Source organism: Eretmochelys imbricata, chromosome 11 (assembly GCF_965152235.1).
Source record: "Eretmochelys imbricata isolate rEreImb1 chromosome 11, rEreImb1.hap1, whole genome shotgun sequence".
Taxonomy (NCBI): Eukaryota; Metazoa; Chordata; order Testudines; family Cheloniidae; genus Eretmochelys; species Eretmochelys imbricata.
In genome coordinates this window covers 73714134-73730441 of record NC_135582.1, presented here as the reverse complement: position 1 = coordinate 73730441, position 16308 = coordinate 73714134, and the positions used below count along the sequence as shown (strand labels likewise).

General features: G+C 41.3%; 1 protein-coding gene across 8 annotated transcripts in view; it reads right to left on the bottom strand.

Annotated features, from left to right (window-relative positions):
* The window catches only part of HDAC4 (histone deacetylase 4), a 474722-nt gene that overhangs the window by 445100 nt on the left and 13314 nt on the right, over positions 1 to 16308 (bottom strand). Inside the window, exon 2 of one of the 8 annotated variants that reach the window (XM_077830165.1) lies at positions 1148 to 1193. The exons of the other annotated variants lie outside the window; for them this stretch is intronic. The gene's annotated coding sequence lies outside the window, so the exon portion shown is untranslated. The remainder of the gene's footprint in view (positions 1 to 1147; positions 1194 to 16308) is intronic. 8 annotated transcript variants of the gene reach the window in all.

Below are 16308 nucleotides of genomic sequence, written 5' to 3'. Positions count from 1 at the left end.
GGAGCCCCCACCCAAAAGGGGGAAATGGGGGGTTGCAAGGTTATTTTAGAGGGGGTTGCGGTATTGCCACCCTTACTTCTGCGCCGTCTTCAGAGCTGGGTAGCTGGAGAGCGGCAGGTGCTGGCCAAGCGTCCAGCTCTGATGGCAGCACCCCGCCAGCAGCAGCGCAGAAATGAGGGTGGCGATACCGTACCATGTCATCCTTCCTTCTGCGCTGCTGCTGGTGGCGCTGCCTTCAGAGCTGGTTGCCTGGCCAGCAGCTGCCGCTCTCCAGCCGCCCAGCTCTGAAAGCAGTTTAGAAGGAAGGGTGGCAATACCGCAACCCCCCCTACAATAACTTTGTCCCCTCCCCGCCGTCCCTTTTTGGATCAGGACCCTTAGAGTTACAACACTCTAAAAATCTCTAAAATCATGAAATTGACTTTTTTTAAATCCTATGACCATGAAATTGACCAAAATGGACAGTGAATTTGGTAGGGCCCTATTCATGACAATAGAGAGCTAAAGCCAAGCAATAGGAAGGCCAGGAATTTTTATCTGAATATTAAACTGTTACCACCACTTATTTTACTTCAATGCTTAATTAACATTTTGGGACAGGAGTGACTGTTAAAAGATTCAGCGCTGCCACTCCTTCAGTTAAGGTGCAAGAGCTCACAATACACACCAAATAGCCCAGCAAAAGTCTGGGAAGAGCAGCAGTCACACTGCTAGTACTTCTAATGGTAAGCAAACAAACAAAGAGCATACCTCAAAACATTAGGCCCTGCCTGCTTACCTAACAAAAAAGTGCACAAGGTTTTTTTTGTTTTTTGAAGAGGCCTTTGCAGGTCACTTTTAAAAGTGATACCATCAAACACTTGACAGTTTTACATAGGAGATATTACAAGTAACACCAAGATTACTATTTAACTTGAAGTATAGAAAAATAATTTCTCTGTTTACTTTGTGCTTTTGACTGCACTTGATATCATCAGTTCCCCCTCTTTGTGTGGGTCTTTCACACAGGAACTGGGATAGGAAATTAAAAAAACAAATAGAAAATTGGATTGTAAAACCATAAAAACTGGGAGCGAAATTCAAGGAAAGATTATCTGATGCTATTTTTACCTTTTCTTAATTGACTAGATTTTAAGACATCGCTTACCTTTAATTCACTTATCACCCAACATCTGACAGACTTCAATCACCACCTACAAGGAGGATTAAAGCTCTAGCTTAGACATGTGAGTTAAATAAATTTCCATGATCCATCCTGCCCCCATTAAGGGGTTGTACATTAAGTTGTACACAGCTACATTTATAGCTTTTCATACTAGTTAACTGCGTACATACAGACACGCACGCGTCTTAAATTCAACTTTCCTTCCTGGAGACTAGAAGTAGAGCGTCACAGCAGTTTAAGCTTTGTGTTGTTCCTTTTCACTTCTGCCTGTTGCAGTATACCAAAATATCAGTAAAGTCATACATTCGTATTCTGTTTGTATATTCTTTTGCTGCATTATTTGCAGACACCTTTGTATGTTCCAGATTAGCATGAAGACCCAAAGGAGGTAATCTTTTCGGGTGATAAGACAGAAAGAACAGCTTAGATTTCATGTTCCACAGCTATTAGTCACTAAATCTAATATTAGAGTTTCAAGGAAGCTGAAAAACAGAAAACCCTTTGCTTTATGAACCAATTTCTGTTTTACTCTGAAAAAAAGGGGGTGCATAGGGATACAATGTACTTTCAAAATCTTGTTTTTTTATGATAATCTGGATACTTATTGCTGTCACCATGAACACACTATGATTAATATGTAACATTATGATGAAGGGAACATAGCCTAGAAATTGAGATTAACAACCATTGCTTACACTATGACACCTTTCTCTAATGCCACAATGAAAACGTATAGCTAGTTATGCTACGGTACAGAAGACAAATGACTCCTTGGGACTTCATTTCAGTATTTTCTTAAAATGAAATTTACATTTTAGCAATATCCTTATTATGCAGTAACTACAACACAAATATGCTTCTTTAGCTCTAAACACATCTGCATTCAAAGCATGCTCAGGCTAAAAAGATGTAGATTCTAGAAAAATGAAGACTCTTCTGTTATGAAATGGAGATGAGGGACAGAAATGAAAAGAGGCAGAGGCAGTATTTGCATGCATAACAGCGAGTGAAAACATAGGTCATCTCGCTCAACCCTACAAGAAGCTAGTATATTTTAATGGTTTGAAAATTATGGCACGTAAGCAAGTTATCAAACTGCAGTGTGGAACTAAATCCATCTTGGTCAAAGTGAAGCATCATATTTACTTCTCACTCTTGAGCAAATAGTTCTCTACTCTCAAAAGATTGCCGCAATTCAAAGTACAGTCAAGTATTTATGAATCACACTTTGAAATGGTATGAAGTTTTTATTGCTCCAATTTACCATTTACCAATGCTACATAATATTCCACATCAGTAAAACAGATGAGCACAGTATAACAAAACCATCTGTATTCAAATATTGTAAGAGCACAATGTGATAGTATGAAAATACACCTGCCAGAACTGAAGCACTATTAAGTGTTCAGTTCTTATATCTCATAAGCTAACCTATCTCAGTATTGGCTGTTGTGCCCAAGTACATAAACAGTATGAGAGTTCACAAGAAGATACAATGTGCACCCAGGTAATTAAGATTATATCCCCTTAAATACTAGGCTTTCAACATTAAAATGAAACTATCACTTTCACCTGCACAGGAAATGTGCGTGCACACATTTTCAATTTTGATGTAAGCAACGTCCAAAACAGAACTACTAGGACACTACAGAGGAAGAACTGGAAGATATTAGCACCCTCTCCATTCTTCACCATCTTATTAGTGCAGTTCCCATAACATTAGCAGTTACATATTTTTAATATGGCAATACTTCATAGTAGTCCAGAAGTCCAAGTAAGAGCTTAAATTACTGTATCACTAGACCCATATACAGAGAAGTAGTATCACCCCCTCTGCAAAGCAGTAGCAGATGTTTGGGCCTTACAGGTTGGTTCCCCACTGGATGAGAAGTCAGCAACCTGGAGTCTGGGTATTTTATTAGTGAAACTTTATTTTCACTATGTACACCAGTCCCTGAATAAATGAGGTGTGAGAGCACACGGCAAAAATCTCAGTCCAAAACACCAATGCCTGGTTAGAGAAGTTATGGCAAACAGCTTCCCCCAAATAACCTATATCACAAAACTAACAGCATGACACTTTGTCCCCCAAGTCTGTCCACCGCTTGCACATTGAGAGAGAACTTGTAAAATTATATGTAACAGCACCATCTGGTGACTCCCACCATAACAAATGGAAATTCCACTGGGGGGGTGAGGGGAGGAAAATTCACTGTGAGTTTGAAGCTTTTTTTTTTTTTTTTTAAAAGCTGTCACAGACTTTTCCTTCCTTTCTGTAGTTGAAGGGGACTGCACTATGCTGTGCTCACCAGCACAAAAATGCTCCCAAGAAATGTTGATCAGAAAAAAAAGTCTCCTGAATAATTCCTTGAAGTCATGTATAAATACAGCAGAGGAGTGGCGACCAATGAAAGTTCAGTACTGGTAATTCTTATTCTTCCTTGACAACTATTCAGCCACTAAGAAGTGATGAGGTCAGACAGAGGTTTTTCCCCAGAGATTTGGTTTCAAAATAGAGGAATAGCAAGAGCAATAACTTAATTTAATTGCTCTGCAGATGTTAAAATTATAAAGCGATCTATACAAACTTGAAGACAGTGACAGTGCCAAAGGATGAACCATACAATATTTAAAAAAAAAAAAAAAAGAAGTGTTTCCACAATTGACTGAGGAGAATGCTTTTTTGCTAAAGAACACTGACACCATGGCAACAAATTCTGTGTCCCACAAATGGAAGAAGTTTGTAAAATTAGAATTACAATTTAAATGGCTCATTTTAATATTTACTTTAAGTTAGTCTTTCAGAGAAGGCAACATATACACAAAACATGTGCCACCTCCAAAAGGATTTCTGTCCTTTGGTTTTTCTTTGTTTTGTTTGTTTGTTTGTTTTGGGGGGGGGGGGGGTAAACACCTAATGAAGAATACAGAAATAGTATACAAGGATACTAAAGACCCAAGTAAAGAGGCTATGGTACTTCATTTTACTTATATAGCACATTTGAATCAAAGGGCTTCATAGGTTTAACAGAAGGACAAAATCTAGAATTCCTTTTGGATATAATATTTGAGTCACCTTGTGCTGGCACATACAGGATGGCTCTGAACACAGTGGCTTGAATGGAAACTTAATCAGATATGACCTGATGTACTTGCTATCCGATTTCTATTCACTAAACTAACTGGATTAGTCCATTTCCTAGTGGACAAGCATGCATGCACATCACTAAAACTACCAGCACAACTGGCCCACTTGATAGGCAGAGAGGCCAAAGATGGAATGTGCATGGAAAATTAACGGTCCTCTCACCCCAAGAGTAACCTCAATAGATAAGAGCTAAGGCCCCACAGCAGTGGAAAGTGTCAAAGCTTGCAGCACTGCTGACTATTCTGCACTTGTTTTGCATCTACGGGACTTCAGTCTGGCATGCTTCATAAACAACAACATTCATATAAAAATTGTAAAGACAAAAGAATTGCAGCCAGGCTGAAGTCTCCCATTTCCCAGACAAGATTTTTTTAAAAAAAAATGCCCTTCATGTTACTGCAAAAGGTAAACTGCCTTAAATCTTTGTAGCAATTTGTATTTCTTTAGAAATAAGCCTTCCATGGAAGTGAGGATTCCAAAAGTGCTATGTAGAGAAAAATAGGTTTCCAGACCTCTCCACAGAGACTCAACTAACATGACAAAAAACTCATTTTAATAATTGATTGGTCAATTACTGGTTCAGTTAAACAGCACTGATATGCTCAAATATCTTTTCAGAGCTTAAGCTTTTGTGAGCTACAGCTCACTTCATCGGATGCATTCAGTGGAAAATACAGTGGGATAGAGAACATGAAACAATGGGCGTTACCATACACATTGTAACCAGAGTGATCACTTAAGGTGAGCTATTACCAGCAGGAGAGCGGCGAGGGGGTGGGGAAGAAAACCTTTTGTAGTGATAATCAAGGTGGGCCATTTCCACCAGTTGACAAGAACCTCTCAGGAACAGTGGGGGAGGGTGACTTCTGGGTACTCTTCTGGCTCTGCCAATTTGTTTCTTCACTTTAGCAGGTGGGTACTGTAGTTGTAAGAATGCTTGATTGAGATCTTGTAGGTGTTTGTCTCTGTCTGAGGGGTTGGAGCAGATGCAGTTGTATCGTAGAGCCTGGCTGTAGACAATGGATCATGTGGTGTGGTCTGGATGAAAGCTGGGAGGCATGTAGGTAGGAATAGCGGTCAGTAGGTTTCCGGTATAGGGTGGTGTTTATGTGACCATCGCTTATTAGCTCCATAGTGTCTAGGAAGTGGATCTCTTGTGTGGACTGGTCCAGGCTGAGGTTGATGGTGGGATCCATTGTCTGTAGCCAAGCTCTACGACTTCAGAAACAGACTCCAATGAGAGACTGCTGAATTGGAATTAATTTGAAAACTGGATACAATTAACTTAGGCTTGTATAGAGACTGGGAGTGGATGGGTCATTACACAAAGTAAAACTATTTCCCCATGTTTACTCCCCCCGCCCCGCCACCACTGTTCCTCAGACGTTCTTGTCAACTGCTGGAAATGGCCCACCTTGATTATCACTACAAAAGATTTTCTCCCCTCCTCCCTCCCTCCCCCCCGCTCTCTTGCTGGTAATAGCTCACCTTAAGTGATCACTCTGGTTACAATGTGAATGGTAAAACCCATTGTTTCATGTTCTCTATGTATATAAATCTCCCCACTGTATTTTCCACTGAATGTATCTGATGAAGTGAGCTGTAGCTCACGAAAGCTTATGCTCAAATAAATTTGTTAGTCTCTAAGGTGCTACGAGTACTCCTTTTCTTTTTGCGAATACCGACTAACACGGCTGCTACTCTGAAATCTGAAAAGATAGTTGCTTTAACAGTGGGCTATCCTGAAATGCTGCCCCACACCCCGCAAAAAGGAGAGACCTCAGGCAAAAAAGTATGTGATACTTGACTCAGGAGGATTTAAGTTGTTCCTGTATGATCTCTTACAATCTCCCCCATTCCGTGTTTGCCCTGCAATAACTGCTGGAGAGCTCCCCAGCTGACATGGCCTGCAATCACTGCTTCTCCATCAATGGTTTTCTTGCATCCACATTAAAACATTGGTATCATTTCCTCAATTTGACCAGCGTGTGGGTGTGAAATTCCAGGACAGCATATGCTCAGAAAATTACAGTTATCTGTATTTACAGACTGTTTCAGAATCTGAGAGTTTTCTTTGCCAGTATTAAGAACAAGCCTCAGTGCTCTACATGAGGGCACTGGATTTTAAATATACGATAACACTAAATGAAACGAAACAAATTCCTTAAGGAAAACCTCTAAGTATGCCAGATCAGTTCTCAGTAGTGGTTGCTCTACTCTGAGCAGAGATAAATATTTACAATCTGGAACAGAGAAACAACACCTTATGTTGCAATACTAGGAATGCAAGCCCCATCAGTCTTTAATATACTTTAAAATCCCAGGCTCTTTAAAAAGAGTGAGAGTACTTGGAAATGCATACATTAAAAATTACCCATTACTCGCAACTTTGGTACTTCTAGTACCAAAAAAGAAAAAAAAAAACAGTACAATTATGCAGGGAGTTTGTCTAATATGCACTAAAAACTTAGAACTGATCTTCATGAGGGGGGACCTCATCACTCAAGTGATGTTATACATATACACACACACCCCTCTCTAATGGTTAGTCTTATCTGTTTATAGCTTCAACTCATTCCTCTTTAGAGCTCCCCCTTAATTTTAAAATCATTCACTGCTCTGAATCGTAGACTATTAGGGACTGGAAGAGTCCTCAGGAGGTCATCTAATCCAATCCCCTGCTCAAAGCAGTACCAACACCAACTAAATCATCCCAGCCAAGGCTTTGTCAAGCTGGGCTTAAAAACTGCTAAGGATGTGGATTCCACCACCTCCCTAGGTAACCCATTCCAGTGCTTCACCACCCTCCTAGTGAAACAGTGCTTCTTAATATCCAACTTAGACCTCCCCCACTGCAACTTGAAACCAGTGTTTCTTGTTCTGTCATCTGCCACCACTGAGAACAGCCTAGCTCCATCCTTTTTGGAACCCCCCTTCAGGTAGTTGAAGGCTGCTATCCAATCCCCCCTCACTCTTCTCTTCTGCAGACTAAAGAAGCCCAGTTCTCTCAGCTTCTTCTCGTAAGTCATGTGCCCCACCCCCTAATTATTTTCGTTGCCCTCCACTGGACTCTCTCCAATATGTCCACATCCGTTCTGTAGTGGAGGGGACCAAAACTGGACGCAATACTCCAGGTTTGGCCTTACCAGTGCCAAACAGAGGGGAATAATCACTTCCCTCAATCTGCTGGCAATGCTCCTACTAATACAGCCCAATATGCAACTCATATCCAGCTTCTCGTCCACTGTAATCCCCAGGTCCCCCCAGAACTGCTACTTAGCCAGTTGGTCCCCAGCCTGTAGTGGTGCATGGGATTCTTCCATCCTAAGTGCAGGACTCTGCACTTGTCCTTGTTGAACCTCAGATTTCTTTTGGCCCAATCCTCCAATTTGTCTAGGTCACTCTGGACCTATCCCTACCCTCCAGTATATCTACCTCTCCCCCCAGCTTAGTGTCATCTGCGAACTTGCTGAAGAGTGCAGGCACTAGATTTTTCTGTTCCAGAGCTATGCTGAATTAGCCCTTCTGAGGTTGTCCTTCCTGACCAGGGTCAGTGCACCCAAATCCAGTACCCCTTTGAAACACATCTGATTGTGCATTTTTTGGCAATTGAGTGTATGGTTCCTCAAACCCACTGCTCCCTGGGGTTCCTTTTAGCAGCCTTTCTAAGCCAGTTCATTTCCCTAGAATGAAGAAAGGGACGTGGAGAGCATTATACATGATCCAAGAATTGAAAGTAGTATCCAGCTGTACTACTACACGATCTCATTAATATGGTATGACAGTCCCCATGCAGTCAAACTCTTACACAAAAGCGCTCAGAAAGTACTGCATCCAACACGGGGGAATTACATCAGATCTTGTCTTGACAGATAAGGAAGAACTGATCCCAGAACTAAAAAGTTAATGCTAGCTTAGGTACAAGTGACTGTGACTTGATCACATTTACATGCAAACAGAATGAAGTCTAGACCAGTGATATATTACTTAGTGGAATAAAAGGGCCAATTTCACAAAGCTGAAAACAACTATGAGCCAAATCAGCTGGGAGGAAGAATTTAAATCAGAAAAATGTCAATGATAGTTGGGAGATATACAAGAATACTATACTAAATGCCCCAAAAGCCCCAATCCCACAGTTGAGGAAGAAGGTCATATTAGTTAAAAACATCCGGCTTTAGATGCAAAGTGAAGGCAGCTATAAAAAAAACATCTATTTTATATATAACATTGAAAAGAAAAGTTGACAGTAGTGAATATAAACTAAAAGCTAGGAACTTTTCTAGGAACTAGAAAATTATGGGAAGCAGAGGGACATATGGCCAGCAGAGTTAAGGACAATAAGAAATATATTAGGAACAAAAAGAATCCTACTAATGGTACTGATCCATTACTAGATGGAAATGCTATAAATTTTAACACTTCTTCCTTTTCTGCATTCATAACCTATATTACCCTCCTTAAATTCTTTAATAAATCAACCCAGATAGGTTTATGGAAAACAGATCCTGTCAAACTTGATATCTTCTTTTGATGAAATTACAAGGTTGGCTGAAAAAGGTAATAGTACTGATGTAATATATTTAGCCTTCTGTAAGACATTTGACTTGGTACCCAATGACATTTTGATTAAAAAACTGGAAACATATAAAATTAGGATGGCACATATTAAATGGATTAAAAGCTTGCTAACTAATAGGTCTCAAAATGTAACTAATCGGAATAGTCATCCAGAGGGTGTTTCTAGGGGAGGGTCTTGGGGCAAGGATCGCTTCCTGGCCCTACGCTATTTAACATTTTTATCAGTTACCTGGAAGAAAACAAAGTCACTGAAAGTTTGCGGAGGACAAAAATTGGAGTGGTAAATAATGACAAGGACAGGTCACTGATACAGAGCAATCTGGATCCATTGGTAAGCTAAGGGTAAGCAAACAATATGCATTTTCATATGGCTAAATATAAACATATACATCTAGGAACAAAGCCATACTTGCAGGATGGGAGGCTAACCTGGGGAGCAGAGACTCTGAAAAAGATTTGGGGGTCATTGTGGACAATCAGCTGTACATGAGCTCTCAGTGCAATGCTGTGGCCAAAAGTGTTAGTGTGATCTTTGGTTGCATTAACAGGGGAATCTTGAGTAGGATTAGAGGTTATTTTAACTCTGTATTTGGCATTGGTGTGACCGCTCCTGGAATCCTGGGTCCAGAATTCAAGAAGGATGTTGAATAAATTGGAGACAGTTCAGAAAAGAGCCACAAGAATGATTAAAGGATTACAGAACTTGTTTTATAGTGATAGACTCAAGGAGCTCAATCTATCTAGCTTAACCTTTCTTTGTTAAAGGGTGCCTTGATCCCAGTCTATTAGTACCTACGTGGGGAACAAATATTTAATAATGGGCTCTCCAATATAGCAGCAAAAAAGTATCCTTGATCCAATGCCAGGAAGTAGAAGCTAGACAAATTCAGATGGGAAATAAGGTGTACATTTTTAATGGTGAGAATAATTAACCATTGGAACAATTTACCAAGGGTCATGGTGGATTCTCCATCTCTGAATTTTAAAATCGAGATAGAACCTTTCAGAAAAACATTCAACGGCCTATGGTATACAGAAGGTCAGACTAGATGATTAACATGGTCCCTTCTGGCCTAGGAAACTATGATTCTATGGCACATACATCAGATAAATCTCTCAAATAATTTTGCTTCTACCACCATTTTATAATTAGATAGTTAAATGCATCGTTAATGTATGCATAGCATTGTCTTTGTGCTTACCTATGTATGGAGTGGATTGGAACTTTATTTCAAATACTGAACACATGGAGTGAGCATGATCTAGTGCAGTGGCTCTCAACCTTTCCAGACTACTGTAGCCCTTTCAGGAGTCTGATTTGCCTTGAGTAACCCCAAGTTTCACCTCACTTAAAAACTACTTGCTTACAAAAATCAGACAAATACAAAAGCGTCACAGCACACTATTACTGAAAAATTGCTTATTTTCTCTTTACCATATAATAAAATTGGAATAGAAATATCGTACTTACATTTCAGTGTATACTATAGAGAGCCCTATAAACAAGTCATTGTCTGTATGAAATTTTAGTTTGTACTGACTTCACTAGTGCTTTTTACACAGCCTGTTGTAAAACTAGGCAAATATCTAGATGACGTGATGTACCCCCTGGAAGACCACTGTGTACCCCCAGGGGCACATGTACTCCTGATTGAGAGCCACTGATCTAGTGGTTGTACCAGGGGATTTGGTGTCAGGAGTCTTGAATTCTGTATCTGACTGCCACCAGCTCAATTTCTTGCCTTCCTGCTTCCTTGTTCATGTAGCGGTATGTATGCCATGTGAGTTTTATGGCATCCCTATAAAAAAAGTCTCCATCATTAATGTAAGGACTTTAGTTTTCTTACTTTTGACTTATTTTCTCCTAAAACATAATCCTCTTGCATATTTTTTGCACTTTTCCTCCCTAGGAATTCAATTACACTATGACCACTATTACTGAGATTCAACTATAATGATTTCTTAGGCAACTTCTAAGTCTTCCATTTTGGTCTATTGTGCCAGGATTTTTCCACTTTGTTTTCAATGTACCTGATCTTATGTGTTTAGTTCAGTCCCTATTATAAACTAATATGCCACTGCCACCACCAGTTTGAGATTCAGTCAGAAATGAGACTACGTAGTAATTTCAAATTAAACATTTTTAATACTACAACAATATTCTGGACAATGGCCATGTAGGATGAAGTCTAGATCCAGTCATGCAAAAAAGCACCAACCTAGTGCTCTACTATTACTGCCTGCTCTCGAATATTCACGGTTATCGTCCCTGATCTTTTTTTCCCCCAGTCCACCTTCAAGCCCATAGAGAATAGCCTGATGTGGCTGGAAACATCTCTACTTGGGACATTCCCTCACATTTGCATCAAGTGTTGGACTTTGTTTTGTTTCACAAACATATGACTTGTTTTGCTCAAGTTTTGTGGCACAAACCAAAATCCATATACTTGACTCTGCCACTGAACATCAGATTCACCAGCTACAGCAAACCACCATTTACATATTTAAAGGTTGTGACTCTGCACAGTTTGATGATAAAAAGAGAATTGGCCATCATGGTAAACACACAAACTGATAAATGACTTTACACAGGTATTAAGTGAGGAGGAAAATGTCCCTATCATTAGTGTTGCCCTAAAATGATACGTAAAAAGAAAAACCTTGGCCCATCTCAAGCAACACTGCACATGCATGTTAGAGAAAGCTTTCAACCACCAGGCCACATGTAATGAGTCATCACTGAGCCTGATAAGTGCTACTGAGCCATACCTGAGCCTGACTGACTTGGAGCCCTCAGATAATCAACCAGGCCAATCTACAGGTGAAGATTTAACCAGATGACCACAAGGCCAGGGATATAGGATCCCCATGAGAACAGCCATTCTAGCTTGTTCAATGTTGCAATCTTGCCAGAAGTATCCCCTGCTGCTTAGTGGTTCTGAAAGACTGCTCCTACTCAAGCCCCAGCCAGTGTGCCTGCCCCTATTCCTGCTCTGATCCCTGGCTCCAGTCCCCAGCCTGACCACTGTTGCTTCAACTATTAGTCCTGACCATCCACTTCTCACTTGCTGACTACTTGAGCAGACTGCCTACTTATGTCGCTGGCTCCAGCAACTGAGATGGAGACCCCTGGAATGACCATCACTGATGACAGAGTTGATCCAGAGCCTTTGGAGTCAGCTCAGTTGAATCTGGATAATGCTTCCCTCCACTCTCAGATCCTGTCAGCCACTGTAACCATAAGAGTATAGGAATGGTCAGACTGGGTCAGCCCAAAGGTCCATGTAGCCCAGTATCCTGTCTTCTCACAGTGGCCAATACCAGGTGCTTCAGAGGGAATGAACAGAACAAAGCAATTTATTGAGCGATCCATCCCCAGTTGTCCACTCCAAGCTTCTGGCAATCAGAGACTAGGGACACCCAGAGCATGGGGTTGCATCCATGATCATCTTATGCTAATAGTCATCGATGGACCTAAATTCCATGCAGTTATCTAATTCTTTTTTTAAGCCAGTTACACTTTTGGTGTTCACAACATCCCCTGGCAATGAATTCCACAGGTTGACTACTTCACAGAACGCACTTTCTTTTGTTTGTTTTAAGCCTGCTGCCTATTAATTTCACTGGGTGACCCCTGGTTTTTGTGCTACGTGAAGGAGTAAACAACACTTCCTTATTCACTTTTTCCACACCATTCACAATGTTAAAGATTTCTATCATATCCCCCTTTAATCTCTTTTCTAAAATGAAAAATCCCAGTCTTTTTAATCTCTCCTCAGATGGAAGCTGTTCTAGACCCTTAAATCATTTTTATTGCCCTTCTCTGTACTTTTTCCAATCCTAATGTATCTTTGAGATACAGTGACCAGAACTGCATGCAGCATTCAAGGCATGGGCGTACCACTAGATTTAGATAGTGGCATTCTGACATTTTCTCTTATCTATCCTTTTTCCTAATGGTTCCTAACATTTTGTTCACTTTTTTGACTGCTGCGTCACATTGAGCACATTTTTAGAGAACAATCCACAATGATTCCAAATCTTTCTTGAGTGGTAACAGCCCATTTAGACCCCATCATTTTGCATGTATAGTTGGGATTGTGTTTTCCATGTGCATTACTTTGCATTGATCAACATTGCAGTTCATATGACATTTTGTTACCCAGTCACCCAGTTTTGGGAGATCCCTTTGCAACTCTTCAGTCTGCTTTGGACTTAACTATCTTGAGTAATTTTGTATCACCTGCAACTTTGCCACCTCACTTTTTACCTCTTTTCCAGATCATTTATGAATATGTTGAACAACACAGGTCCCAGTACAGATCCCTGGGGGACACCGCTATTTACCTCTCTCCATTGTGAAAAATGATTATTTAGTCCTACCCTTTGTTTCTGGTCTTTAACCAATTACTAATCCATGAGGGGACCTTCCCTCCTGTTGTCAGATGTTGGCTGTGTGTGTGTTCTCTCTGCGTGCTGTCCCAGCTCTGCAGAGAGTTGGCACAGCAGACCTTGATGGAACTGCCCAATAACCACAAGCTCATTAATAGCAAAGGAACTCAGTCAGGTTTATTGTTAATGAAGCATGGTCCTAGTATCCCATAGACTCTACAGGACCACTAACACATGTATGCCTATCACAATAGACCAGCTCAGTCATAGGCTAGCCAAAGACACTCTTTGAGACTCCACTTTATGCACCAATTGAAACAAGTTACGTATTGCCCTGCTGACATGGTTAGCTACCACCATCTACCTTGTACATGTTGGTGCGATCAAAACATTTCTATCCATCACACTGTCATCCTGACCTTATCTTTAAGAGAGGTCATCGTGTTCCTGTTATCTCTTGGGAATGTGTTTGTACCACTTGGTATCAGGGTGTTCTGGTACCACCTTTCTGGAATATGTTTATGCTTGTGTCCTGTACCTAGCACTTCTCAGAAATGTGTGGTTTTTTGCAATACCAGACCTATTCTTGCCAGATTCAGTGAGCCTGCTCACAGCCTCTCTTGCTAACTTTGCTTTATATTAGCAAGGCTTGACCACTACTTTAGTTCAGGCCTCACACCAGGCCTCAGATACAAGGACTTATGTCTCAGACTCGCTCCACTACTTACCCTATGAATGCCTACTTTGCTTAAAAGCCTTTGGTGAGGGACCTTGTCAAAGGCTTCTGGAAGTCTGAGTACACTGTATCCACTGGGTCACCCTTGCCCACATTTGTTGACCCTCTCAAAGAATTCTAAGAGATTGGTGAGGCATGATTTCTCTTTGCAAAAGCAGTGTTAACTCTTCCCCAACAAATCATGTTCATCTAGATGTCTGATAATTCTGTTCTTTACTACAGTTTCAACAAATTTGCCTGGTAGTGAAGTTAGGCTTACCAGCCTGTAATGGCCAGGATCACCTTTGGGGCCTTTTTTAAAAAATTGGCCTCACATTAGCTATCCTCCAGTCATCTGGTACAGAAGTATAGCCAGCCATGGTACCTTTAGAACTTGGCCCAAAGGTTCCGCTGCCAGAAAGATTTGATGGGGACCACCAAAGTGCTGTGGTTTTCTTAACCAGTGCCGCAATGTATCTCAATGATGGGATCAAGATGGGGTTTAATATCAGTTTATTGATCGGTGAAGCACTGAACTGGGTCTTGCTCCTCCTGGAGCAAGTTCTTCTAAACTGAAGAACCCAACCAGCATCTTAAGGAAGTAGATGAGTAGCAGCCAGAAGGCTGATTGGCAGACATCCAGGTAAGGTCATGCCTCTCTTGGCCATGTTAAAGTTGATTTCCTGCCTCAATAAATGCTCAAGAGAGGGGTCCCAGAAGAGGGTCAGGGAAGGGAGGTAAAAATGGATGGAGCATCTCAATGTTAGGACTTCCAAGATCCATTTGTCAGATGTAATCTATTCTCAAGACAGTTGAAAATGGGAGAGTGTCCCTGAAGGGAGGGAGGTGGGCAAACTGTTGCAACTGGAGAAGCAAAAACACAGGGATGATTCAGACCCTCAACCTGCCCGTCAAAATTGATGTTTTAATAATGAAAAGGGTTCTGTAGTTGAACCAGGTTTAGTGGATTGTCTATTCTTCTGAAACTTTGGATTCCTCCTCAGAGGCTTGGGTTGGAATCCAGACAACTGGATGGGGTGGGATCTCTGAGCTACCCGGGATCTCCATTTACTTGCAGGTGTGTAGATTCCAAGAGATCTCAAGGTGGCTCTCGAGCCTGTCAACACATGGAAATGACTCAGTGTTCTTAGTAAAAAGTTTCAAACCATCAAAAGGAAGATCCTCAACTGTATTTTGGACCTTCCTATGGAATCCAGAGAGCTAGAGCCAAGATGCCTGACATGTAACAATTGTTGTGGAGATGGAACAAGCAGCAGTGTCAGCAACATCCAGGAAGGCCTGTAAAAGTGTTGGCAAGCAGCCAACCCGCAGCTATGATGGCTTGGACCTGCTCTCAGTGCGCTCCTGGAAGGTGTTCAATAAAGGAGTGAAGCTTGCAATAGTTGGTGTGATTATGCTTGGCCATAAAAACTTGGTATAGGCAATCCTAAACTGCAAGGTTGCAAATTAATACCTTTTACGTTCAAAAAAAGATAAAGATATTTGAATCTTGTCGTATGGCATCAATTGAGTGTGGTGCTGTCTTCCACACCCGTTTATAGCTTCAGTGATCAAGGAATTAGGAGAAGGGTGGTAAATAAAAATTCAGAACCCTTTGCTGGGCAGAATACTTTATCAGTACACTTGCAAGTAGGTGGTACTGTTGCCAGGATCCAGAAGTGCCTCATAAATGGGCAAGGCCAGTCAAGCAGACAATGCTGTTTGTAAAATGTCCAACAGTTTGTACTATGACTTCAAGGGATGCTTGCAAAGAATCTGCCACCTTCTTTCACAAGGCCCTGAAACCGTCTGAAGTCATCAGCCAGGGAGAGTGGGGGAGACATCATGGCCTCATCTGGAAGAGATTAGCTGTGAGGTGGCGTCCTTTTCCACCGTAGCCTCTTCCTCTTGCTGCTCAGATAGCCGAGCAGAATCATAGAATAGAATCATAGACTTAGGGTAGGAAGAGACCTCAGGAGGTCATCTCAGCCAATCCCCTGCTCAAAGCAGGACCAACACCAACTAAATCATCCCTGCCAAGGCTTTGTCAAGCCAGGCCTTAAAAACCGCTAAGGATGGAGATTCCATCACCGCCCTGGGTAACCCATTCCAGGGCTTCACCACCCTCCTAGTGAAATAGATTGAGGAGGAGACTGTCTGTCCAGATAATCCCAGCAAGCAAGGCTAGAGGCACTAGAAAATTTCTGACAGTAGGCTGCCCAAGGGTCCTAATATGACCACTGAAGGAGACCATACAGAACAGAGGATGGTATCAATTACTATTCATACCAATGAGGAGGAGCTTCA